The sequence below is a fragment of the Erinaceus europaeus genome, chromosome 20 (assembly GCF_950295315.1).
Source record: "Erinaceus europaeus chromosome 20, mEriEur2.1, whole genome shotgun sequence".
NCBI lineage: Eukaryota > Metazoa > Chordata > Mammalia > Eulipotyphla > Erinaceidae > Erinaceus > Erinaceus europaeus.
In genome coordinates, this window is record NC_080181.1 from 3,814,302 (window position 1) to 3,838,012 (window position 23,711).

At 37.1% G+C, this 23,711-nt stretch overlaps 1 protein-coding gene across 3 annotated transcripts in view; it reads left to right on the top strand.

The window, feature by feature from the left end:
- CNTN5 (contactin 5) overlaps positions 1-23,711 on the top strand; it is a 906,057-nt gene that overhangs the window by 202,320 nt on the left and 680,026 nt on the right. For all 3 annotated transcript variants that reach the window (XM_060179715.1, XM_060179713.1, XM_060179714.1), the window contains one exon: positions 7,889-8,019. The gene's annotated coding sequence lies outside the window, so the exon portion shown is untranslated. The remainder of the gene's footprint in view (positions 1-7,888; positions 8,020-23,711) is intronic.

A 23,711-nucleotide genomic window follows, 5' to 3' on the forward strand; every position in this document is an offset into this window, starting at 1 on the left:
CTTATCTTCCTAAACATAACCATTGACATGCTAATTCAGTTCTGTTTTCTTCAGTCTAGAAGTCATCTCCTCTTGAAAGCCTTCCCTGAATGCTCATTAGAGAATTTCCCTTGGCCTCTGTGACTCCACAGTGCAGGACTGTCCTCATTGCATTCAACATCCGGCACTGAGGTTTTATCCACCAATCTTAAATCTCATCTCAGTGACCTTTGAGTTGGTCTTTATCTTGCTTACCTTTGAATTTCCAATAAGTAACACAGGGTATGACACTGAATAACTAAGTGTATATATTATTGAAATCATTTGGCCATTTCTGGTTACAGCATGAAAACCATTTTTTAATTTTTTTATTATCTTTATTTATTGGATAGAGACAGTCAGAAATGGAGAGGGTAAGGGAGATAGAGAGGGAGAGAGAAAGAGAGGCACCTGCAGCCCTGCACCACCACTTGCAAAGCTTTCGTTCTGCAGATGGGGAGGTCCTTGTGCATTGTAACATGTGCATTCAACAAGGTGTGCCACCAGGTCCCTAAAACCATTTTAAAACGAAACAAAGAAATCAATTTGATGTGAAATGCAGAAAATACACTATTTTGAAGAAGCTTAGTAAAGGCAAAGGACAAGTTGCAGAGCTAAAATATACACAGATTAAGGAAACACAATTAGCAAATGACTGAGTCCTCAGGAATGAGGAGGGATGCTTTGGCAGATGTTGCCTGAGGTTTGTGGTTTATAGAGCTGGAAAGGTGGAATCATTCCTGACACTGATGACACAAGGAGCTGTCTCTTCTGTTGTTGGAGGGTTGATACAGGTGAGAAGATATAGTCCCTGGTTTCATTTCTAAACATGTTAAGTTTGTTAGTGTGAATGTGATATATTGAAGCCATGGATTTCCCAGGGAAAGATCATAGAGCAAGAATTAAAGAAAAGATTTCAAACTTGGATGAACCACACACTAAAGCTCAACACATAGAGGAATATCAGCCTTCCAATCTCCAAGAGAGAAAAGAGAATGAAGGGAAACGAGTAGACGCACAATGTGAAAATGAAGACATTAGTTTACATAATATAATAAATATAAGAGTTGGGAAACATCTGGGGGCCAAGCAGTGTCACACCTGGTTAAACACACACAGTACAATAAATGCATATGGATCCAGGTTCAAGCCCTGGTTCCCACCTATGGCTGAGTGTGTGTGTGTGGGGGGGGGGCTTCACAGTGGTGAATCTGTGATGCGGTGTCTCTCTCCATTTCTTTGTTTTCTTTTTTTGCTTCCAGTGTTTTTACTGGGGCACAGTGCTTGCACTAAGAATCCACTGCTCCTGCCGCCATTTTCTTGATTATTTTTATAGGAGAGAGAAATTAAGAGAGGAGGGCAAAGATAGGTAGAGAGAGAGAGAGAGAGAGAGACAGACCTGCAGGTGAGGAGCTGGGGCTTCAAACCGGGATCCTTGCACACATCTTTACACTTCACATTAAGTGTACTTAACCCAGCGGGCCACTGCCCAGCCCCTTCTCCCTCTCCACTTCTAGCTCCCCTTTCCCTCACAGTTTTCCTCTCTATATCCAAAAATAAATAAATGAATAAGAGATACAAAAAAATAGATTGAACTTGTTGCAGCTGGGGGGTGGTGCACCTGTAGAACATACTTCTTAGCATAAAGACCCAGCTTCAAGCCCAGAATCCTCACTCACTAGGGGTGCGGGGAATCTTCTTGAGTGGTGAAACGGTGCGGCAGGTATCTCTTGCTCTCTGTCTCACCTTACCTCTCAATTTCTCTGTCTCTGTTTACAGTAACTAAAACCAATATATTTCTAACAAAAAATCTGATTTTTTTTAAAAAGCTGCATTTGGACTAAAAAAGTGTGATACTTAGGTTTGTAACTTAAAAAGAATTTTACAGGGAGTCGGACGGTAGCGCAGCGTGTTAAGCGCACATGGCACAGAGCCCAAGGATAGGTGTAAGGACCCAAGTTCAAGCCCCCGGCTCCCCATCTGCAGGGGAGTCACTTTATAAGTGGTGAAACAGGTCTGCAGGTGTCTGTCTTTCTCTTCCCCTCTCTGTCTTCCTCTCCTCTCTCTATTTCTCTCTGTCCTATCCAACCACAATGATGACATCAATACTAATAATAATGACTACAACAATAAAACAACAAGGGCAACAAAAGGGAATAAATAAATATTTTAAAAAAAATTTACAAATCAAGAAGGAAAGAGGTGATAGAGAGGTAGAGACAGAGAGACACCTGCAGCCCTACTTCGCCCCTTGCAAAGCTTTCCCCCTGCAGGTGGGGACTGGGGTTTCGAGCCCAGGTCCTTTCGCATTGTAATGTGTGCACTCAACCAGGTGCATCATCACTTGGCCTTGATACTTAGGTTTGTCTGTATTATTGGACCACATGTGCAGTCCAGGCATTTGGTTGTTTTTCTGTTTGTGTCTTAAAGGGTGTTTGTGGGTAAGATTGACTTTGAATCTGTAGATTGAGTAAATTTGATTTTCTTCCCTAATGTGAGTGAGTCATATTTAATTAAGGGCCTGAGTAAACCAAAAAGATTAACTTTCTTGATAGTAAGAAATTCCTCTTGCCCTGTTACCTCAAGGTTTACTTCTGTTTTCAGACTTGAACTGAAATAGAGAGAAACTGGGAAGAAGATACTTACACTGTTATGTGAGATAGGAGCAGTTAGCAATAGAAGAGAAAAGGGTGATTTCAGATGGGATGAGTACATGCTTATTACAATTTGAGGTTGCATATAAAGGCTCTTTTTTTCCCTTGCAAAGTAAAACCCATGTTCAATTAAAAATAGCATAGCAGATACACATATAATACATTTATGTTTATCAAAGATGAGTAAAGCATATTTGTAAATAAGGAGACAACAAACCTCCTTTAGGAATAAAATCTTCTAGGGTTTCTAGATGAAATTTTTTTTAAAGAAATGTAAGAAAGTGGTTGGAAAGGTCAGAATAGTTCATGAGTTGCAACTTGAGATAAAGCATTGACATATGCAGTGATTTTTCCCTATAGTCCTTTCAGTAGGAGGAGACTCTGGCATACTAATTCTCATTCTATCATGCCTGCTTCACAATATAAACTACTTGCTCAAGAACCACGTCAGTCACACAGTGCAGGGGGAAATGTGAAGCCTTTAGGAGTGGTTTACTCATCACAACATATGGGCTTAAAGGTAGGCATGCACCTCTCAAGAAGACAAAGCTGAAAGTCTTTTTGTCTCTGAGAAGCAAACTTGTTGGTATTTGAAAATAAGAACAACTGCAACACTACTGTTTATAGTAATTTCTTCTTGTGATATTGATATGTAAATAAAGGAGGAAGTAATAGAAATATTATCAAATCTTCAATGCATGTCAGACAAGTTGGTAAGCTTTTTTTTTTTTTTCCCTCCAGGTTTATTGCAAGGCCTTGGTGCCTGCACCATGAATACACTGCCCTTGCAGACCATTTTTTTCCAGTTTTTGTTGTTGCTTTTGTTGGATAGGACAGAAAGAAATTGAGAGAGGAGGGGGAGATAGAGAAAGGGAGGGAAAGATAGACACCTGCAGAGCTGCTTCACCTCTCATGCAGTGACCCCCCTGCAGGTGGGGAGCTGGGCTTGGCACCCAGATCCTTGTGCAAATCCCTGTGCTTCGTACTATGTCCACTTAACACGGTGCACCACTGCCCAGCCCCCATACATTGTTAAGCTTTTAATGTAAATTATGTATTTTTCAATATGTCCATGAAATTAAAAAAATAAAAGAAAGAAAGAAATGGGTTCGCAATAGCACAGCAGGTTAAGCTCACATGTCACGAAGGGCAAGGACCACCGCTTAAGGATGCCAGTTCAAGCCTCTGGCTCCCCATCTGCAGGGGGTCACTTCACAGGCAGTGAAGCAGGTGTGCAGGTGTCTGTCTTTCTCTCCCTCTCTCTGTCTCCCTTCATCTCTTTATTTCTCTCTTTCCTATCCAACAACAACGACCCCAGCAATAATAACAACAACAAGGGTAAAAACAAGAGCAACAAGGAAAAATGGCCTCTAGGAGCAGTGTAGTGTAGGCACTGTAATATAGCATTTTGTCTTCCAAATAATTTTTTATACTTTCCCAAACTGCAACATAACTTTTCAAGCCCTTAACGAACTTAACTGTGTGTTTGGGGGGGGGGGGAGGGGTTGGAGCTTCAAGAGCAGTGAGGCATTACAGCATGTATCTCTTTTCTCTCTAACTTCCTCCTTCCTTTTGATTACTCTGTCTTTATCCAATAAATAAATAAGTAAATAAATAAATTTAAAAATTCCCAATAAGCTTCTATTTTTATCTAATTCAAATGCTAATTTCCATGGTTTCAACATATATAAATAAATGCCATAGAGATTAGTAGTTTGTGATGGATGCTATAATCATTATTCACAATGAAATGAGTTTTCTAAATCTGATCATGAAATAGCCATGGGATCCCTGAGTCTTTGTCCTATCTAAGCATTAAGTAATAGTCTAATGTCCCAGTTTATATTCCAATATATCCTAAGGAGACAAACACGTGCATCCATGGAGATCTATTTTTGTGTTTATTGCAACACAATTTGTAATAGCTCAAACTTGGAAGCAACCTAAGTGTCCAGCAACAGATGAGTGGCCAAGAAAATTGTGGGTGTATGTATATATATAATGATACTCAGCTATTAAAAATGATGAATTCACCCTCTTCACCTTTTCTTGGATGGATCTTGAAGGAATCATTAGTTAGTTGAAAAAGCTAGTAAGAGGAATTTGAATATGGGATGATTTCTTCCATGGGCAGAACATAAGAAACAAGAACAGAAAGGGGAGACAAAAACTAAAACATGTACTGGTTTGGTGTATTGCACCGAATCAAAGGACTCTGGGAGAAAGGACAGAGAGAAGAGAGGGAGAGGGAGTTTTATTTTATTTTTTCCCTTTTGTTGCCCTGTTTTTTTTTTTTTAATTGTTGTTATGGTTATTATTACTGTTGTTATTGTTGTTGGATAGGACAGAGAGAAATGGAGAGAGGAGGGGCATAAAAAAGAGGGGGAGAGGAAGACAGACACCTGCAGGCCTGCTTCACAGCTCATGAAGCGGCCCCCCTGCAGGTGGGGAGCTGGGCCTCAAAGTGGGATCCTTATGCCAGTCCTTGCACTTCACGCCATGTGCACTTAACCCATTGTGCTACCGCCCGGCCCCCGGAGAGGGAATTTTCAAGCCCTGGTACATGGTGATGGGCCTAGGCTGAAGGTGAAAAGTGTTTTTGCAGACACCTATCATGGTGGTAATAAATTGTACCCATATGCCAAACTACTGTAACCATTACATCCCCCAAATAATAAAGAAAAGTACTGTATTATCCATATTGTTGGACGTTCATTATGATTACAACAGTTTAGATTCCCACCAAATGTCCATGCTTTCCCTTTCTTGCACATCCTTGACAACACCTGGCATTTCTTGGTGTAGTCATCTTAAGAGGAGGAAGACTTCATTCTTCTATCGCTGATATTTGGTGATGCTGAATACTTTTCATAAACCTGTTAATCATTTCTCTGTCACCTCTTAGAAAACTGTGCATTCACAGCTTCCTACTTTTTCATAAGACTACTTGATTTATTTAATTATTTTTGGTTTTATCTTTTCTGAAATATGTGATATAGGAATATATTTTTCTTGGTGTAGGTTACTACTCTGTGTGTCTTAGAAAAAGAGAGAAGGAGAGAGAGATTTCCTTTGCTTGAATAAGAACTTTAGTTTGATGTAGTTTGATAAGTTTTTGGTGTTAAATCCAAAAAAACAAAAACATTTCTAAAACTAGTACCAAATAACTGAGCGAGTATTTTCTTCTGTGAGTTTTGTGGAAAATAGGTCTTATAGTCAAGTATTGAATCCATTTTGAATAGATTTTTGGTAGTGTTATGTAACAGAAGTACTTCTTAGTCCTTTTACATGTCCAATTTCCCCAAGCATCACTTATTCAGAAGATTATTATTTTCACATTGAATCCTTGAAAAAATTAAGGACTGTGTGTCAAGAATTCCACTCTGAGTTCTCTTTGTAACTGATTTATGTATGTTTCTGTGTTTATGCTAGCTCCCTACTTTTTGAATTACTTTGTTTTATAATTAATTTGCATTCCTTCTAGCATGTTTTTTTTTCTCAAAAGTACATTGGTAATCCAAGTGTTTTGTGGTTTAATTTCAGTTTTAAATTTGTTCATCCTGTTTCTGTTAAAAATGCTACTGGAAAGTTGACAAGAGTTGTGTTGAATCTATAGGTTTCTTTGGGCAAGGAGGTTTATTTTATTTTAGACAGAAAAAGTGAGAAGGAGGAGAATAGAGGTAGTAGTAGAGTGTAATTTAGCTCCACTGTCTCTTATTGCTTTAACTGTCTAAGTAATGTGTTAAATGGTTGAGCTATTGCAATTCATGAACACTTACTTGAAGTGGTATGCTTATGTGTTTATGATTGCAAATTAAAACTACATTGAGATTCTACTTCACACCTGTGAGAATGGCCTACATCAACAAAACAGGAAATGGCAGGTGTTGGTGAGGTTTTAGAGAGAAAAAGAGACTGTCAAATGCTGGTGGTGGGAATGTAACCTGATGCAGCTTCTTTTGGAAGACTGTATGGAAAGTCCTTAAACAAAATTGAAATCACCTTATGATCCAGCAGTACCACTCTTGGGCATTTATCCAAAGAGCATGAAAACACTAATCTGAAGGGATATGTGTACCCATATGTTCATAGATGCATTGTTCACAATAGCCGAAGAGTGGAAACAGCCTAAGGACAGATGACTGCATTAAAAAGTTAGGAGCATATACTTCGTAGATTACTACTCTGCAGTCGAAAAAAAGATGGCATTGTGTCCTCTAGAACAAAAATGGATGGAACTAGAGATGGTTATGCTTAGCAAAATAAGTAAAAAGATAAAAGACAACTACTGGATGGTTTCATTCATGTAGATTATAGAGAACTGATATGTATCTACTTGCAAAAAAATAAGACAAAACAAAAACAGTCAAACAACTCCCAAAATAGAAGTAAACAAACTATTATCTCCAATATTTTGTAAGAACTGTGGTGGCTCCTGGGAGATTGAGGGCACAGAACTTTTGTGGTGGGTGCAGTATGGAGCTACATCTTGCTATCTTGCAATCTTGTAAACCAGTATTGAGCACTAATATATATATATATATATATAGAGAGAGAGAGAGAGAGGCTGGGTGTGGTGTTACGGTTACTATGAAAATTATATTAGATTTTATTTTATTATAAGACATTATAATTTTATTTTATTATAATAAGATTTTATTTTATTATAATACAGAGCACTAATCAGCTGTGGCTTATGATCATGCTAGAGATTGAACCTGAGATATTAGAGACTCAGACATGAAAGCCTTTTATATAACCATAATGCTATCTCCCCAGCTCTTAGGAAAGATCTAAATTTGAGTATTATGCCAAAGCAAAGGAATCTTGGGAAGGCTGGGAAGGGAGGGGTGGAAAGGGTATTGTGGTCTTGCTGCAGAATGTTGAAAAAGGACCTAAGCTGGAGCGTTTTCTACACTCACCTATCATGGGGAGAACAGAAACTGTACTGTCAACAACCATACTATAAACTATTACTCCCCCTAAAATGATTTAAAAAGAAAATTGTTAAGCTAATATTCTTAATTAGAAAATCTATAAATATATGTTGAGTTTGGTTAGCCTCATATGGTTTCTTGTACAATTACAATAAATAGAAACGATATAAAATACTAAAAAAAAAAGAACATTTTGTCCAGATATTGGAAAGTTGGAGCAAAGATAATTTATGATCTCACTAGTTTTTTGTTGTTGTTGTTGTTTTGTTTCTTTAACAGGTGATCATAAAAGGATTTTCTTTTATTATCATTGGTGTTCTTCTAAGAATAATTTTCGCATGACTACTACAAAAAGATACATTAGCAGAAACTGATCCTTTTTGAAGCTCATGAATTGAACCCTGTTTTTAGTAAGTAAAGTTCATCTTTTATTAATCTCTCTGTAATGTTGAAAGGGATGTTAAAGGAGAAAATGGTATTATTTCTGGAACACTGTAATAGCTTACAGTTAGTATGCTAAAGCTTAATATTTAGATACTAAGAAAAATTGTATCTTTAAATTGAAGATAGTTTGATGATTTCAGGAAACATACACAATTTGTGATATTCTGGAAATAATATTAATATTTGTATTTTAATTTTTTAATTTTATCTAAGTATAGTAAGTATATGAAGGTTAAATTAAATTGCTAAAGATTTAAGAGAAATGATACTCTGGTAACCTCCGGTTCATAATTTTTTGAACCAACATATGATTTGCTAGTGATAAACACTATTCTTTTCTTTTGAAAGCCTGAGTTTGAAGATACACTTTAGTTGGGTATTCAGGGTTTTATGGACTGTAAGAGGTTAAATATCCTCATCAGAAATCAAAAGTCCACATAGAAAGTGACTTTATGCTGTTTTCTATAGGAACATGTTAGAGTTTGAGTGAAGAGGTTTTACTCAAACACTGGAAGGTCACTACAATTTTATTATTATTATTATTTTACATTTCAACTGTTTAACTCATTTTTTTGAAATTATACCACTTTGTTGTTTTTGTTAAAGTTACTGGCTGTTTCAGGTACAGGTATTCTTAAGTTAATTTTATAACCAAAACAGCTGTAAATATCAAAATTTCCCAAAAACTAGAAAATGTGGGGGGGTATAAGGAAGTGAATAAAACATAAGGAGGTGAATAAAATGTCTTGACAGTGACGGTGTAAACCATAGGAAAAAGTAAGCTACCAGTAAATATGTGCATTGTTATTTTCTAACACTAGGCACATTCTTCAGCCAATTTTACTCTTATTGCTCATGATTGGATTCCAGAATAATTTCAATAGACAAAAATTGAATTTTTAAAATTGTGTTCTGTATACTAACGTATATGCATCTTGGAAAATTGTTATTTCCCATAGTTACCGAGTTTGACTTAAACTCTTTTTAAGAATCTAACATCTCATTTATTACTCACAACATGCATGCAAAATGGATTTTATTATTCCACACTAAATAACAATATAAGAACTTTTAACTCCCTCTCCCAATAAAGTAAAAAGAAAAATGTGATTTTCTAAATGTCTGCAACTATCACTGGAGTATCTTTTTCTGAAAGCACTTTATTTAGTTTCTGCTTTTGTGATACCTCTGGATATTAGGCAAATTATGTGCAGGCACTTTTGAGCCAGTGCATTTATGGTGTTTGTGACATTTTCAAAGATAGAAAACTGAACACTGCATAGCAGATGCAAGGTAAGAGGATTTGGAATCTAATGCTCATTTTCAGATGGATGGCGGATATATGTGATTTAAATTTATGGTAGACATATCAGCAGATGGAGTAGAACGGTATAAATAGCTTTCCCACCTGTGAACTGTTACATTCTAGCATTTAACATCTGAGTTGTGTTAAATTCATGTAGTTAAACAGAACTTTAATATTTGAAAAGGCTTTTTGTCCACCTATTAATAAATTCAGGTGTCTAGTTGAGAATGCAGATCCTATAGGGACCCTTAGAAGCAGATTTGGCAGAGTGGTTCACTCTTCTAATGTCACTCTTGTTATTGCTCTGCCCAACTAATTGAAAAGCATATTGGTAGGATAGGAAGCAATTGAAATACATGAGACAGACGGAGCACTCCAGAAAGGCTTGAGTGAATTAGAATTGATGAACCTGATAAGAGTGGATTCGCAGTGTCACTTCAAATAAAGCCCCATTTCATTCATGTTCTTGCACCTAATCTGTCACTACAACTACTAAAAACATCCAGGGAGATACTCATAGTTTCATCTTGACACAATCAACTAAATTTCTGCCATAATAAGAGACGACATATATTAAAAGGGGTCCTGAGTTCAGACTCTCAGAATGAAATGTTTCAGTCAATATCGTGGACAACTCTAAGCCAGTCAACACTGGCCTGGTTCCAGCACAAAGAGCTTCTTTCCATGAAAGGTGAGCCTAAGTGGCTGTAGGTTTATAGCTTTTTCAGAATAAGCAAAATTCATAGTAACTGATTAAGGAGAAAAGCCCTCCATTCTTTAGTATCATGTCACAACTATCAAGTACTTCATCTGATAAAAAAAAAAAAAAATGGAATGTGATGTTCTAGTTACAAAAATGGTAAATTGGGGGTCAGGTGGTGGCGCTCTGGGTTAAGCTCACATAGGACAAAGCTCAAGGCCACTCAAGGATCCCAGTTTAAGCCCTTGGCTCCACACCTGCAGAGGGGTCATTTCACAAGCAGTGAAACAGGTCTGCAGGTGTCTTTCTCCCCCCCTCTATGTCTCTCCTCCTCTCTTGATTTCTCTCTGTCTAGGCCAATAAAATGAAAAAAAAGGGGGGAAATGGAAATGAAAATGAAAAGATCACCAGGGACAGTGGATTCCTAATGAACCCCAGCGATATCCCTGGAGGCAAAAAAGAAGAAAAAAAGGTAGATTGTTACCATAGTGGTCATGAAAATTTGAAATAAAAGAGACATTTTCACATCACTTACAGACAAATACATTGTGTATGCCTTGTCATCACTACTTGTTAGATTTATAGTTGGTATCTAGAATTCACAACTTAAAATCTGGAGAAGTTCCATGGAGACAGCTTTCATTTTTTTTAAAGTGTAGAATTGGAGTGTTTCCAATATTCCCCCTCAAAGGATAATCTATTCAATTCAATGGAAATGTACACGTTCTTTTTGGTGGAACCAGGGATTTCACTGCTCACCATCACTTTATTGTAAACAGATGCAGAACAGGAGGTGGAGACTAGGGGTGGGGGAACACCCCAGCACTGCCATAGTTTCTCCTCTGTGGCTTGAACTTGACTCACCCACATAGCAATGCCAGTGCTGTATCCAGTGAGCTCTTTCCAGCTCAAAATCAACACTGTCAAAATAGGAGGAAAGTTATTTCCAAAATTGCAATTCAGCAGTGTAATTGTACTTCAGTTTAAGGTGTTTGTTACAGACACCTACATTTTGTCATGTATAAATATTGGTTATTTGGGGGGCTGGACAATGGCTCACATAGTTGAATACACTGTCTCTCTTTCTTTCTGTCTCTGTCATTCTCTTTCTCTCTCCCTTTTCTTAATTTATCTCTGTCCTATTCAATAAAATTTAAAAAAAAAAAAGGGAAAACAATGACCACTGGGAGCGGCAGATTTGTAGTGCAGGCACCCAGCCCCAGCACAAATTATGGTGAAAATAAAAAACACAAAAAAAATAATTATTTGACTTTAGAAAATTTATTATATAAATTATACAAATATGACTAGATGTGTTAACATAATTATTTACTAAGTAATTTATCAGGTCTTATAGACTACTGTATAATTTGAAGTTGTATTAATTTCTTAGCATTTATCTATATCTTCTGTAGAAGTGGAAGGTATATTTTCAATAATTAACAAGGGGTTATGCTCAGCCAACTTTTATTTTTTATTTTTATGTATTTATTACAAAATGGAAATATTGACAAGACCATAGGAAAAGAGGGTTACAATTCCATACAATTCCCACCACCAGAACTACGTATCCAACTTTTAAAAACATAGTTGTGAAGCCACACTTTTCAAGATAGAATTACTAGGAAGTGAAATGGAATTTCACTGGATTTACCCTCCCCCGCCCCAAATAAAAAGGGGGAGTGTTTTCTTATCTAGAAAATTTGGCCTGGAGTAGTGAAGTCCCAATTGAGGGAAAAGGAAAAAAAATCTTACCTCCCCATGGGAGTAGTACACCACTTCCACTGCCAACCTAAGCCTTTCTCAACATTGTGCACTGGGTCTCATTGGAGTCTTAATATTTGAACAAAAGCTCAGAATTCAAAAGCAGTATCTGATACAGATGATTTTTACCATTATAAAAATTTTTTTCTTCCATAAAGAAATTAATTTTATTTACTAATTACCTCCTTCAGATTCAAAATCTCCTCTTTTTTTATATGGGGACTGTCATTAGGGAAGTAAGACCACTTTAATATAGTGAATGAGTTGACCTCATGCATCCACAAGTCTTGGTTTTTGGAGTTAATATGTTTTAGTCTAGTACATGTCCACAAGGGAACTGATACTTTACTTAGTTTATTATATTCTGTATACTATATTCCTAAGCAGTACACTATCCTAACATTTGCAGATGCGATTGTTAAAAATTATCCTTTTTAAAAAAATTCTTTTTTTTTTTTTCATGAACAATAAGTAAGAAAGGGTTGGAAAGGTGGTAACACACCTGGTTAAGAGCACACATTGCTCAAGGACCCAGGCTCAAATTCCGGATCCCTATCTTCAGTGGCAAAGGTTCAGGAGGAGTCAAGTAGTGCTATAGGTATCTCTCCCTCTCTCTCTTTTCCCTCTCAATTTTCTCTGCCTCTATCCAATAAAATTTAAAAAGATTAATTATTTAGATAGAATGGAGGAAAAGGAAAGAAGGAAGGAAGAAAGGGAGAAAGAAAGGCCTGGCCTGAGGTCTGCTCAACTCAGGGTTGTTGTGGTTCTGGATGAAAGCTGGGACCTCAGAGCCATTAAAGTCTTGCATAACCATTATGCTGTCTCCCCAGTCCAAAAGGTATGCTTTAAATTTAACACTACCTTAGGGAAGTTGTGATGTTTGCTTTTCAAAGGTTGCTTTCTTTTTAAATTTGCTCCCAACTTGCTGAAGAGGAAATGATAATGAAACGATGCTTCCAATGAAAAGTTTATTTCTAACCATTTTTGATGATTGGACCCAGGAGCCCATGAGTGCCTGATACCACCGCTGTGGGGCTTCCTGGCCTTTTTTTTTTTTAATTCTTTATTTCATTGAGAGACAGAGACAGATACAGAGAAACACAGAGAGGAGAGACATACTGCTATATTGCTCAGCTGTCGATGGATCCCTCTGACCCTGAATCCAATGTGTCTGTAGTTCTCATGTGAGGCTGGTCCTTGAAAGTGGGACTGAAAGTTTATGTTCTTCAGATTAAACTACATTTTGACTCCAGCTAAATAATTTGTACTATAAGGATCATTCTGATAGCTTGTAGGAGGTAGGATCGCACAGAAGATAGACTGGACACAATTCTGGAAAATTAAAATTCATATTATTTGGAGTTACTTATAGTAACTACTTATTATTTTTGCTGTATGGGATGGTACACTACTTAGCTTAGCCACCAACTACAAAGTATGTTATTCAAATTATTTCCTATTACCTGTGCTTCAAATATGTCAGTCCTTAAGACAATTATACATTTCATCATTAAAACTTAACTATCACTTTCAGTAATGGTTAATATTTGATATGACGTTTAAGGATAGAGTGAAACATACTAAAAGGTTTATTTGGAATATAGGCAGTGAAAAAGTCTTTATATAGCAAATTATATAGTTCTAAGATTTCAGGATTTGAAGCACTGAAAATAACAATAGACTTGTCGATGGACTGAGTTTTCCCGGTCTTTTAGTCACTTTGAGCGTCTTCAGAGCACTCCAGCAGGGTTAATGATAATGGATTGTCACATTATTGTCCTCATGATGACCTGTTTGAGTAGAAGTGGAAAACACTGCTCTGGGTAAAATATAGCAATTGCCAACATTATGCTTTTTTCTCTCACACATTTGCTTGCTTGTGCACACATGCACATCCTGTGCATTGGTATAGGGTATTGATTGAAAATAAAATGAGACTAAAATAAAGAACTAAACACAGGCAGAAAATATCAGCATGCGTAGGACTGAATGATAATGCCCTCTGCTTTTAGAACTTGTGACACTAGATTACAACAAGAAAACCATCTTTAAAAACAATTATTGGATTTTATGGTCTGATTCACAATTTATGACGAATTAAAAATAGCATATGAGAAAGTAGCTGGGCTTCTAGAAGTAGACACAGGGCCCTTATCTGAACTGAAAATTGGTAGCTTTACAGTGTCAACCAGAAGGAATTCTTAAGAATTATCTGCATGTCAGTCAAAAAAAAAAAGGTGAAATTGTGTCATTTACAACAAAACGGATGGAAGTTGTGGTGACTGTGTTAGGTTAGAAAAAGTAGTGGTGAAGGGCAACTAACAGATACTTACTCTTTTATGTGGAATATAGATGAGTAAAGCAAACAAACTTGGGGGAAAAATGGTGACCAGGGGGCCTGGTGGTGGCTGACTATCAGAGCTCACACATCATTACCTGTGAGGAGCCAGTTCAATCCCCTGGTCCCCACCTGCAAGGGGAAGCTTTAAGCAGTAGAGTAGTGCTGCAGCTATCTCTCCTTTCTGTCTTTCTTTCCCTCTTTGCTTTCTCTGTCCTTTGAAAAAAAGAACATGTCACAAGGGAACAACAGAGTCATGCAGGTTCTGAACCCCAGTGATAACCTTGGTGGCTAATAAAAAAAATGATGATGATAACTAATACTGTCTCTTAGACTTTGTAAAAATTATGGTGGGGAGGGGGCACAGAATTGTGGTGGGGGTTGGGGTGACTCACACACATTATGTGTGGGCATAGTACTAGACCCCTGAAACCTTACTCTTTTGTTACATTACTAATAGAAATTAACAAGATCTGCATGCCAAAGCATTCATATGCCAAAAAGTTGGAAATAGTTGAGAAAATACTGACTTTTTGGATTGTGTCATTTATTTATTAATGTATTATTTGGGTCTGTCACAAATTTAATTCCCAGTATTCCAATTACAAGAGTGATGCTCTGGTGCCTCTCTCTCTCTCTCTCTCTCTCTCTCTCTCTATCTGTCTATCTATCTATCTCCATCTCTCTCCCATCTTCTGTTGAATACAAAGTGAAGTCTTAAAATATTTAAAAAAGAAATTTATTATTATGTCCATGCATGTATTTTGAACACTTTAAAGGTGACTAACTGTGTGTGTGTGTGTGTTGCCAGGGCCTAGCACATGCATGATTCTGCTGCTCTCAGTCTGACTGTTTAATTTGTTTTAAATATTTTAGATAAAATAAAAAGGGAGAGAGAGAGAGAGAAGGAGAGAAGGGAAGATAGTTCAGCACTGCTTCATCATCCATCTCCCCCCCCCCCTTGCCCCAGCTGCTCATAGCCCTCCCATCTAGTACAGGCAGTAAGGCCTGGAGCCTCAGAAGTGTTCCTGTGCATGCTACACTAGTAGCTGTATCCTAAATGTAGCTAGTTTAAATTGAAGTGTGTTGGGAGTTGGGCAGTAGCACAGTGGGTTAAGCACACATGGCACAAAGCACAAGGACCAGCTTAAGGATCCTGGTTCAAGCCACCGGCTCCCCACCTGTAGGGGAGTCACTTCACAAGTGGTGAAGCAGGTCTGCAGGTGTCTATCTTTCTCTCCCCCTCTCTGTCTTCCCCTCCTCTCTCCATTTCTCTCTGTCCTATCCAACAATGACAACAACAATAATAATAACTACAGCAACAATAAAGCAACAAGGGCAACAAAAGGGAATAAATATTTTAAATAAATAAATAAATTGAAGTGTGTTGCAAAAATAAAATATAACACATGTGTCCAGGATTTGGTACACAATGTGTAAAGTATCTTATTACTAATTTTATTTATTTTTATAGTTTTTATTAATGATTTAATAATTATTTAAAAGATTGTATGATAACAGGGGTACAGTTCTACACAGTTTTCACCGTCAGAGTTCTATGCCCCATCTCTTCCATTTGAAGTTTTCCTATTCTTTATCTCTCTGGGAGTATGGACCAAAATTCTTTTTGGGGTGCTGAAGGTGGAAGGTCTGGCTTTTGTAATTGCTTATCATGACATTCTTGATGGAAGTGACCAGTGATGGTGGAGAAAGGGGTCTACTACAGGTCTAGACCCATCATATCAATATGGGAATCTAAGGATTCCCTGACTAGGGCCCCAGATTACATCTTGAAATATTTTAAATATATTAATTTAATGACAGATATTATAAAGTTACCTTTACCCATGTCTCTTTAAACTCAACATTTGCCTTACATTTGTGGCTTGTATATCTCTGAGGATTTCTAGCATGTTAATACAATCATGAGTTCTTTCTATTATTCTTTATTGCCACCAGGGTTGCCACTTGGGCTTAGTGCCGGCACTGCACATTTATTGCTCTTGGCGGCAATTGTTTATATTTATTTATTTTCCTTTTTGTTGTCCTTGTTTTTTTTTTATGGTTGTTGTAGTTTTTATTGATGTTTTCATTGTTGGGTAGGACAAGAGAAATGGAGGGGGTGGACAGAGGGGGAGAGAAGGATAGTCACCTGCAGACCTGCTTCACCGCCTGTGAAGTGACTGCCCTGCAGATGGGGAGCCAGGGGCTCGAACTGGTATCCTTACACTGGTCCTTTATAATTATGAATTATTTAAGAATTCAATCTATCCACTTCCCATCTCTAATATAGGGTGTAGTGTTTGTCATGAATCTATTAGACATAGTCCATATTAATTAAATATAAAATATTACTTAATAGCTACTTCCTAAAAATTATTACTATCTGGGAAACTCAATTCCAGCTTCTACTGTAATTTTTAAAGTCATTGAAACCTCATCCAGAAGCTTCTGGAAACTGATTCTTTTCCTTCTAAAGAATTTGGTTCTTTACTGCTTATGACCTTGAGAATGAGAAAGTCTTTAGTGGAAATCATCTGATATATAAGAAACTAATAGAGCTTGTTTCAAGTTTCTGGAAGGGAAGCTGGACCAAAGACTTGTCTGTCTCTGTTTGGGGAAGGTAGTCCTCTGTGACCAAGATCCCAGCTTCAGCAAGGACAAGCAAGACGTGGTGGGGGAGATAGAGGGCACCTGTGTAGCCAGACAGAATACCAAATCAATCCTGGAGCTCAATGGGGTGACAGATGTCACAACCAGATCTATGATAGTGCACTAGAAACTATGAAAGTGCCAAATAAAATGAATCTCACAGCAATAAAATATATTTATTTATTTTGTTTAAAATTACAAAGTTGACCTAATGTTTAAGGATCACAATACATAATCCTAAACTCCATAAAAAAAAAGTCGTGAGCTTAGGTGTCAATAAGAAACTTCATTTGATTGAAGAATTATGCGTTTGTCTAGGTTGTCATACTTAACTTTTGGAATATCATCCTTTATATTTTTTTCTTTTCTTTTTTTATATTTATTTTATTTATTTATTCCCTTTTGTTGCCCTTGTTGTTTTTTATTATTGTAGTAATTATTGTTGTTGTCGTTGTTGGATAGGACAGAGAGAAATGGAGAGAGGAGGGGAAGACAGAGAGGAGGAGAGAAAGATAGATACCTGCAGACCTGCTTCACCACCTGTGAACTGACTCCCCTGCAGGTGGGGAGCCGGGGTTTGAACCGGGATCCTTATGCCGGTCCTTGTGCTTTGCGCCACCTGCGCTTAGCCCGCTGCGCTACAGCCCGACTCCCTATCCTTTATATTTTATATAAATAGGATTATTTCCTTTTAAGGACATATTAAATGTACTTCTGTGCATACCATTTCTATTGCATTTCTGATTGATAGAAGTTGTGTGACTCTCTGATTAACAACTGGAATATTAGTAAAATCAAACACATCTTTTATTTATTTATTATTGGATAGAAACAGAAATTGAGATGGAAGGGGAGATAGCGATAGGGGAGGAGACACCCACAGACCTGCTTGACCACTCCTGAAGCTTTCCTCCTCCAGGTGGAGACCAGGGGCTTGAACACAGGTCCTTGTGCACTGTAATGTGTGCACCTAAGCAGTTGCACTACCATCTGGCCCCCATAGAGTTTAATATATCTATGACAATAAGATTATCACTATACGTCTGAGAAGTATTTCATTTGAAAATAATACTCAGTTGAACCACAGCTTTAATTTTTATATATTTTATATAGAGACAGAGAGGGAGAGAGTGCAAAAGAGATGACAATACCAAAGCTTCCTTCAGTGTGGTGGGGCATGGGCTCAGACCTGGATCTCACACATGGGTGTGCAACACACTAAGTGAGGTCTTTAGCTGACCCACATCACCAGAGCTTTTTAAACGACTACTTTTAGACCAAATTGGTAAAACCTACAATGATAGCAATAGCTCAAATTCATCACTCAGTTACTAGTGTTCAGTTGTTCTATGATGGAGCCTCCCAGTACTCTCATACAAATTTATTGATATCCCTGCAGTAAATCAAAGCAGGAAGAGATCAGAAACTACTAGTTGAGGGCATTGAAACCTATGCAATCTGTGTCTAAAGTTCTAGTTTATATCACTCTCCTCAGTTATGGGGAAAAGAATAATATGACAGTGATGTAAGGAAGAAATTTTTAGCAGTACAGATTTTTTAAGAATTACCAAACCTTACATTATAATTAAATATTGAAATCATATTGTGTTGTATGCTTTAAATTTATACTTTTAAGAACAGGCGGTTAGCTTATATGAAAGGTCCCTGCTTTTGTATGACTGAGACCTGGGTTTGAGCCCTGTGGTGTCTTCCCTCCTCTCTTTCTCTATTTCTTTACCTCTCTGTCTGTGAAAAGGTGGCCCGGTGCTGTGAAATCCTAATGACAACATGAAAAGGTGGCCCGGTGCTGTGAAATCCTAATGACAACATGAAAAGGTGGTCCGGTGCTGTGAAATCCTAATGACAACAATTATATTTTATGATTTGAGTGGGCTTAAAAACTTACATAAGGAAATAATTTTGATTCCAAATAAAACTTCAGTCATTTTATTAAAAGTTTTTGGTGTTGAATATGTGCCACAGTATATATATAAAACTTTTCTCTGTAATTTGTTTTGAGAAGAGGTAGTACTTTTAACCTCTTCCTGCTACTTACCTTGTGAGAAATGAGGATAATCATAATCTTAGAAGAGGCTTTTGAGATGCATATTTTTATAGATACAGAATTTAAATTAGTTTATAAATATTATAGTAAAAGCAGCTAGCACTTTTTCATAAATACCTATCATTCTTTGCCTGAGGCTGTTTCAAAGAATAAAGATTGTAAAAAAAATGTTTTAGGAATGGCTAAAGGGTAACAAAGAATTATTTCTATTTTCTATAAAAAGTCAAACTTACAAAAACAAGAAAGAATAAAACTATACTACACACTTTCTTTAAATTTAAATTACTATTATCATTCAAACTGGAATAATCAAACTATATCATCCAGATTTCAGAGTGTCATGTGCTATGTTATATGTTCAGTTTCAAGTAGTGAATATATTTCTTAAAATTAAACTGGTAAAACTATTTTTCAATGTGTATCTTAGAAATAATCCCTCTCACTTATTTTAAAGCCTTAGCACTACATTGCTTTTAACAGAAACACCTCCAAGCATAGCCATATGCTTGGAAAGCATGTACTATAAAATATATAATATACTACACTGGCCCAAGCGCAATAGTGCCAAGTGCATGGACTGGGGTAAAGACCCCAGTTCGAATCCCTGGCTCCCCACCTGCAGGGGGGGTGACTTCGCAAGCAGGGAAGCCGGTCTGAAGGTGTCTGTCTGTCTTTCTTTCCCCCTCTCTGTCTTTCCCTACTCTCTCAATTTCTCTCTGTCCTATCCAACAACAACAATAGAAAAAAAGATGGCCTCCAGGAGCAGTGAATTCATAGTGCAGGCACCAAGCCCCAGCGTAACCCTGGAGGCATAAATAAATAAATAATAAAATTTAAAAATCAGTCTTCCTTTAGTGACTTGAACATGTTTGATCCAAGTTTGTTAATATTTTTCTTTGCTTTGTCTTATCCTGACCACATAGTTGTATACTTGAAGACCTTTTTTTTCTTTTCTTTCTCTTTCATATAATTGCTTGTACTGAATTACATTTTGGTGCTTGCTACTGATTTGTATTGAGAACTCTAATAAAAATCAGTCATACTCAATTTACAGGAAATGAGTTGGGCATGTTGTCTACCACGTGGTACAATATTCAATGAGGGAGTTGATCTAGAGTGGGCAGGGCACATCTCTTTTAATTTTAAGAGCAGTTGTTCTCACATACATGCAGTATGTGCTCTTATGAAAAATCTATGAATGCAGTCATGAATGAGATTTATTTATATCATTACTGTTTTGAACATGACTTTATAATATGGAAAGAGATCTAATGAACAGAATGTACAGAATTTGGAAGCAGTGATAAATGTAAGAAGCAAGTCTGCATTAAAAAAGATAGAGAATGCTGGAATTAGGCCTTTTCTTTTGTCTTTCCTGGGAGATCACAGGAGGCTTTTTGGCTGAAGTAATGTTTGCTCTGAGACATAAAGGCAGTAACGGTACTAGGCATGTAAGTTTGGTGTGAACAAAGGGATAGCAGATGAAAATATACTGAGGCAGTAGTGTGCCCGATGTTGTGCAATTCTAATATGCTAGAGAAGAATGAGTGTGGTACGAGAATGGGAAAAATTTTATCAGAGGAAAAAATAATCAAGTCAGTGTGAGCTGTTGTGAGGCATCCAGCCTTTACTCTTTATGAGGTGGGACTTTGCTGGAGAATTTTTAAGTAAATAATGCCATGACTTATTTCATATCTTAAGCATACATTCATACAGTTCTTAGCAATTTTATTTTCAGGCTCCAAGTGTACAATAATGTCAGCAAATCTCATATCTATGGTGGGGGATTCCTTGACTAGGCCGCCAGGTGACGGGGTGGCCTGTTTTGACCAAAAAGGCCACCATTAAATGGGTCAGTTGGCAAAGATTTTTAAATATCAGATATCACATTTATTGGTGGTTACAAGTATAAGATGGGGGAGTTGGGTGTAGTAGTACAGTGGGTTAAACGCACATGGTGCGAAGCCTAAGGACCTACCTACTTAAGGAACCTGGTTCGGGCCCCTGGCTCCCCACTTGCAGGGGGTCACTTCACAAGTGGTGAAGAATGTCTGCAGGTGTTTTATCTTTCTCTCCTATCTATCTTCCCCTCCTTTCTTGATTTCTCTCTGTCCTACCCAACAACAACAAAATAAAAAAATAGCAATAACAACAATAAGAATAATAACAAAAAGGGCAACAAAAATGGGGAAAATGGCCTCCAGTAGCAGTAGATTCGTAGTGCAGGCACCAAGCCCCAGTGATAATCCTGAGGCAAAAAAAAAAAAAAAAAAAAAAAGGTCTAGTCACTTTGGAAAAAAAGTTACTGAATATATAAAAAATAAATCTAGAGTTATTCTGTGTATTCTATGATGTAGCAATTCCATTACAGTTTTTTTACCAAAGAAAAATGAACCATATAACTACAAAACATGTACAAGAATGACCATATCAAGATTATTTATAACAGCCTAAGACTAGAAACAGCCTAAAACTAGAAACTCTTCTACTTCAATTCCCAACCCTCCCTTCTATTTTGTTTTCATTTTAATATGCTTACTACTCCACTCAACAGATCTTGTTGTATTATAGATTATATGTAAAGTACCTAAGGTGCATTATTTTCTCAAAGTATGGCACAAACAAATAAGCCCACTAACTTAATCCTTCCTAATTTAGTTCTAATTGGTCGATACTTCTCCCTATAATTAGCTCTACAAATAGAACACGACCTTCCAGTTTCTTCAGTAAATTCTTACATAAATCAAGCTTAGATATGTTACCAAGGATATCATCTGGGCAGAAATTTAAAAAAAGCAACCATCTCTTTTCCTCTCCTGCCAAATACACTAGGCACCTGTCAAGAAAGCTCAGGTTTCCAGTCAAGTATAGATTGAGTGATATTATAGAATTAAATATTCTCAGTAGCTAGAGACTGACTATAATGTACCAAAGAGTTGTAACACTTCTTTCAATTCTCTTGGTAAATAAGACTTCACTGCTGCTTAGGAAATTGAAATCTATATACCACATGGTCTCTGTTAGAAATGGAACTTAAGCAACAAGGGCAAAAAGGGAAAACACAAAGCAAAAATTGGACTGAGTAGGTTGTACTACCCCAAAGAAAAAGAATCTAGAGCAAGAGAGTACGGAAGGGGGTGGAGAGGGTGTTAGCTCCTGGTGCTTGATGATGGAAAAGTATTCCACACACCCTTATCATGGCGAGATAAGGGACTGTATCCATGTGCCAACAACTGTATAATATAATGATTTAAAAGATTATAATAGTGGACATAAACTAAAAAAAAGCTACAAAAAGAATTATAGATTATTAGTTTCTTTTCTTTTACAAGTAGAAACAGAGAGAAGGATAGACAGAGGAAGAGTGAAAGAGACCATGGCATTGAAACTTCCATCAGTGTTGTGGGGGCAGAACTCAAATCTGGGTTTCATGCATGGCAAAGCAGCACATTATCCAAATCATCGGTTTCTATTCAAACTTGTGGAAAATGGTTTCATTTGTATTTATATTTGTATTTGCATCTTTGCAAAATAGAAAATCTCATAGATTTCTTGGTTCTAGTAAGCCACAGTTCTGCTTCCTCAAATTAAGTTGTACATATGTGGAGGGGCCAAGTGGTGGTGCAGCTTGGGTGGTAGCATAGCGGGTTAAGCCACTTGGCGTGAAGCGCAAGGACTGGCAACTTAAGGATCCCATTTCGAGCCCCCGGCTCCCCACCTGCAGGGGAGTCGCTTCACAAGTGGTGAAGCAGGTCTGCAGGTGTCTATCTTTCTCTCCCCCTCTCTGTCTTCTCCTCCTGTCTCCATTTCTCTCTGTCCTATCCAACATCAATGACATCAATAATAACTATAACAATAAAACAAGGGCAACAAAAGGGAATAAATAAGTAAAAAAAAAAAAAGAGTACTTTACAGTTCACATTGACCCAGGTTCAAGCCCCTGATATCCACCTGCAGGAGGAGAGCTTCAGGAGTGGTGAAGCAGGGCTGTAGGTGTCTCTCTGTCTCCCCCCCCCCTTTATCTCCCCTACCCTCTCAATTTTTCTCCTTTTCTATCTAATAACAAGTAAATAAATGAATATATAAAATATAAAAAAACCTTTAAAATAAACAAATTTTAAATGTACATATGTGCCTTTCCAAACTAATTTTGGAGTAGTAGATAATGATTCTGTCCTTATTTATGTATATAATTAACTTTGTCTAACAGTTAAATTATCTCATAAGAGATTCATGAGGGCAAGAGAATACAATATGGTCTCTAGCATATACCTCAAAAGGCTGAGTCAAAGTCAATTTGACTTTGGTATGTAAGGTTATGTCAGAACTATACCTTACTCGACATTATCAACTGCAACTCTGTTCAAGTGATGAGGACAGTGGGGATTACCAGTGCATTTGCAGTTCTATGTCTGAAGAATGTTGTTGATTTCTGTGATATATATATTCTGACTTCATTGATCCTTTCTCTAGCCTTTAGGTAAATAAATCTCCTTTGATTAGCCGTGTTACCAGTCTGAATCTATTATTACTATCTGACAGTGGAGTGGCTGAGATACAAGTGTTTTTGAGTAACCTATTTGGAGATGTATTGCTACCTTTGAGGACGTTGTTTGATGAAAATGTGTATTTTGACCTCTTTGACATTAAGACATTCTTTCAACCCAAAGATCATCAGCATTTATTAGTATCTGCTTTGAGTTCTTTTTAGCGATGATGACATATTCAGGTACATCAATAAATACCATAGTTGCATTATTCTACCTCCACTAGCTACAATTTTGTATATGCAGTTACTCAAGTATGGTTTCCCTCAGTCCACTACTTTAGACA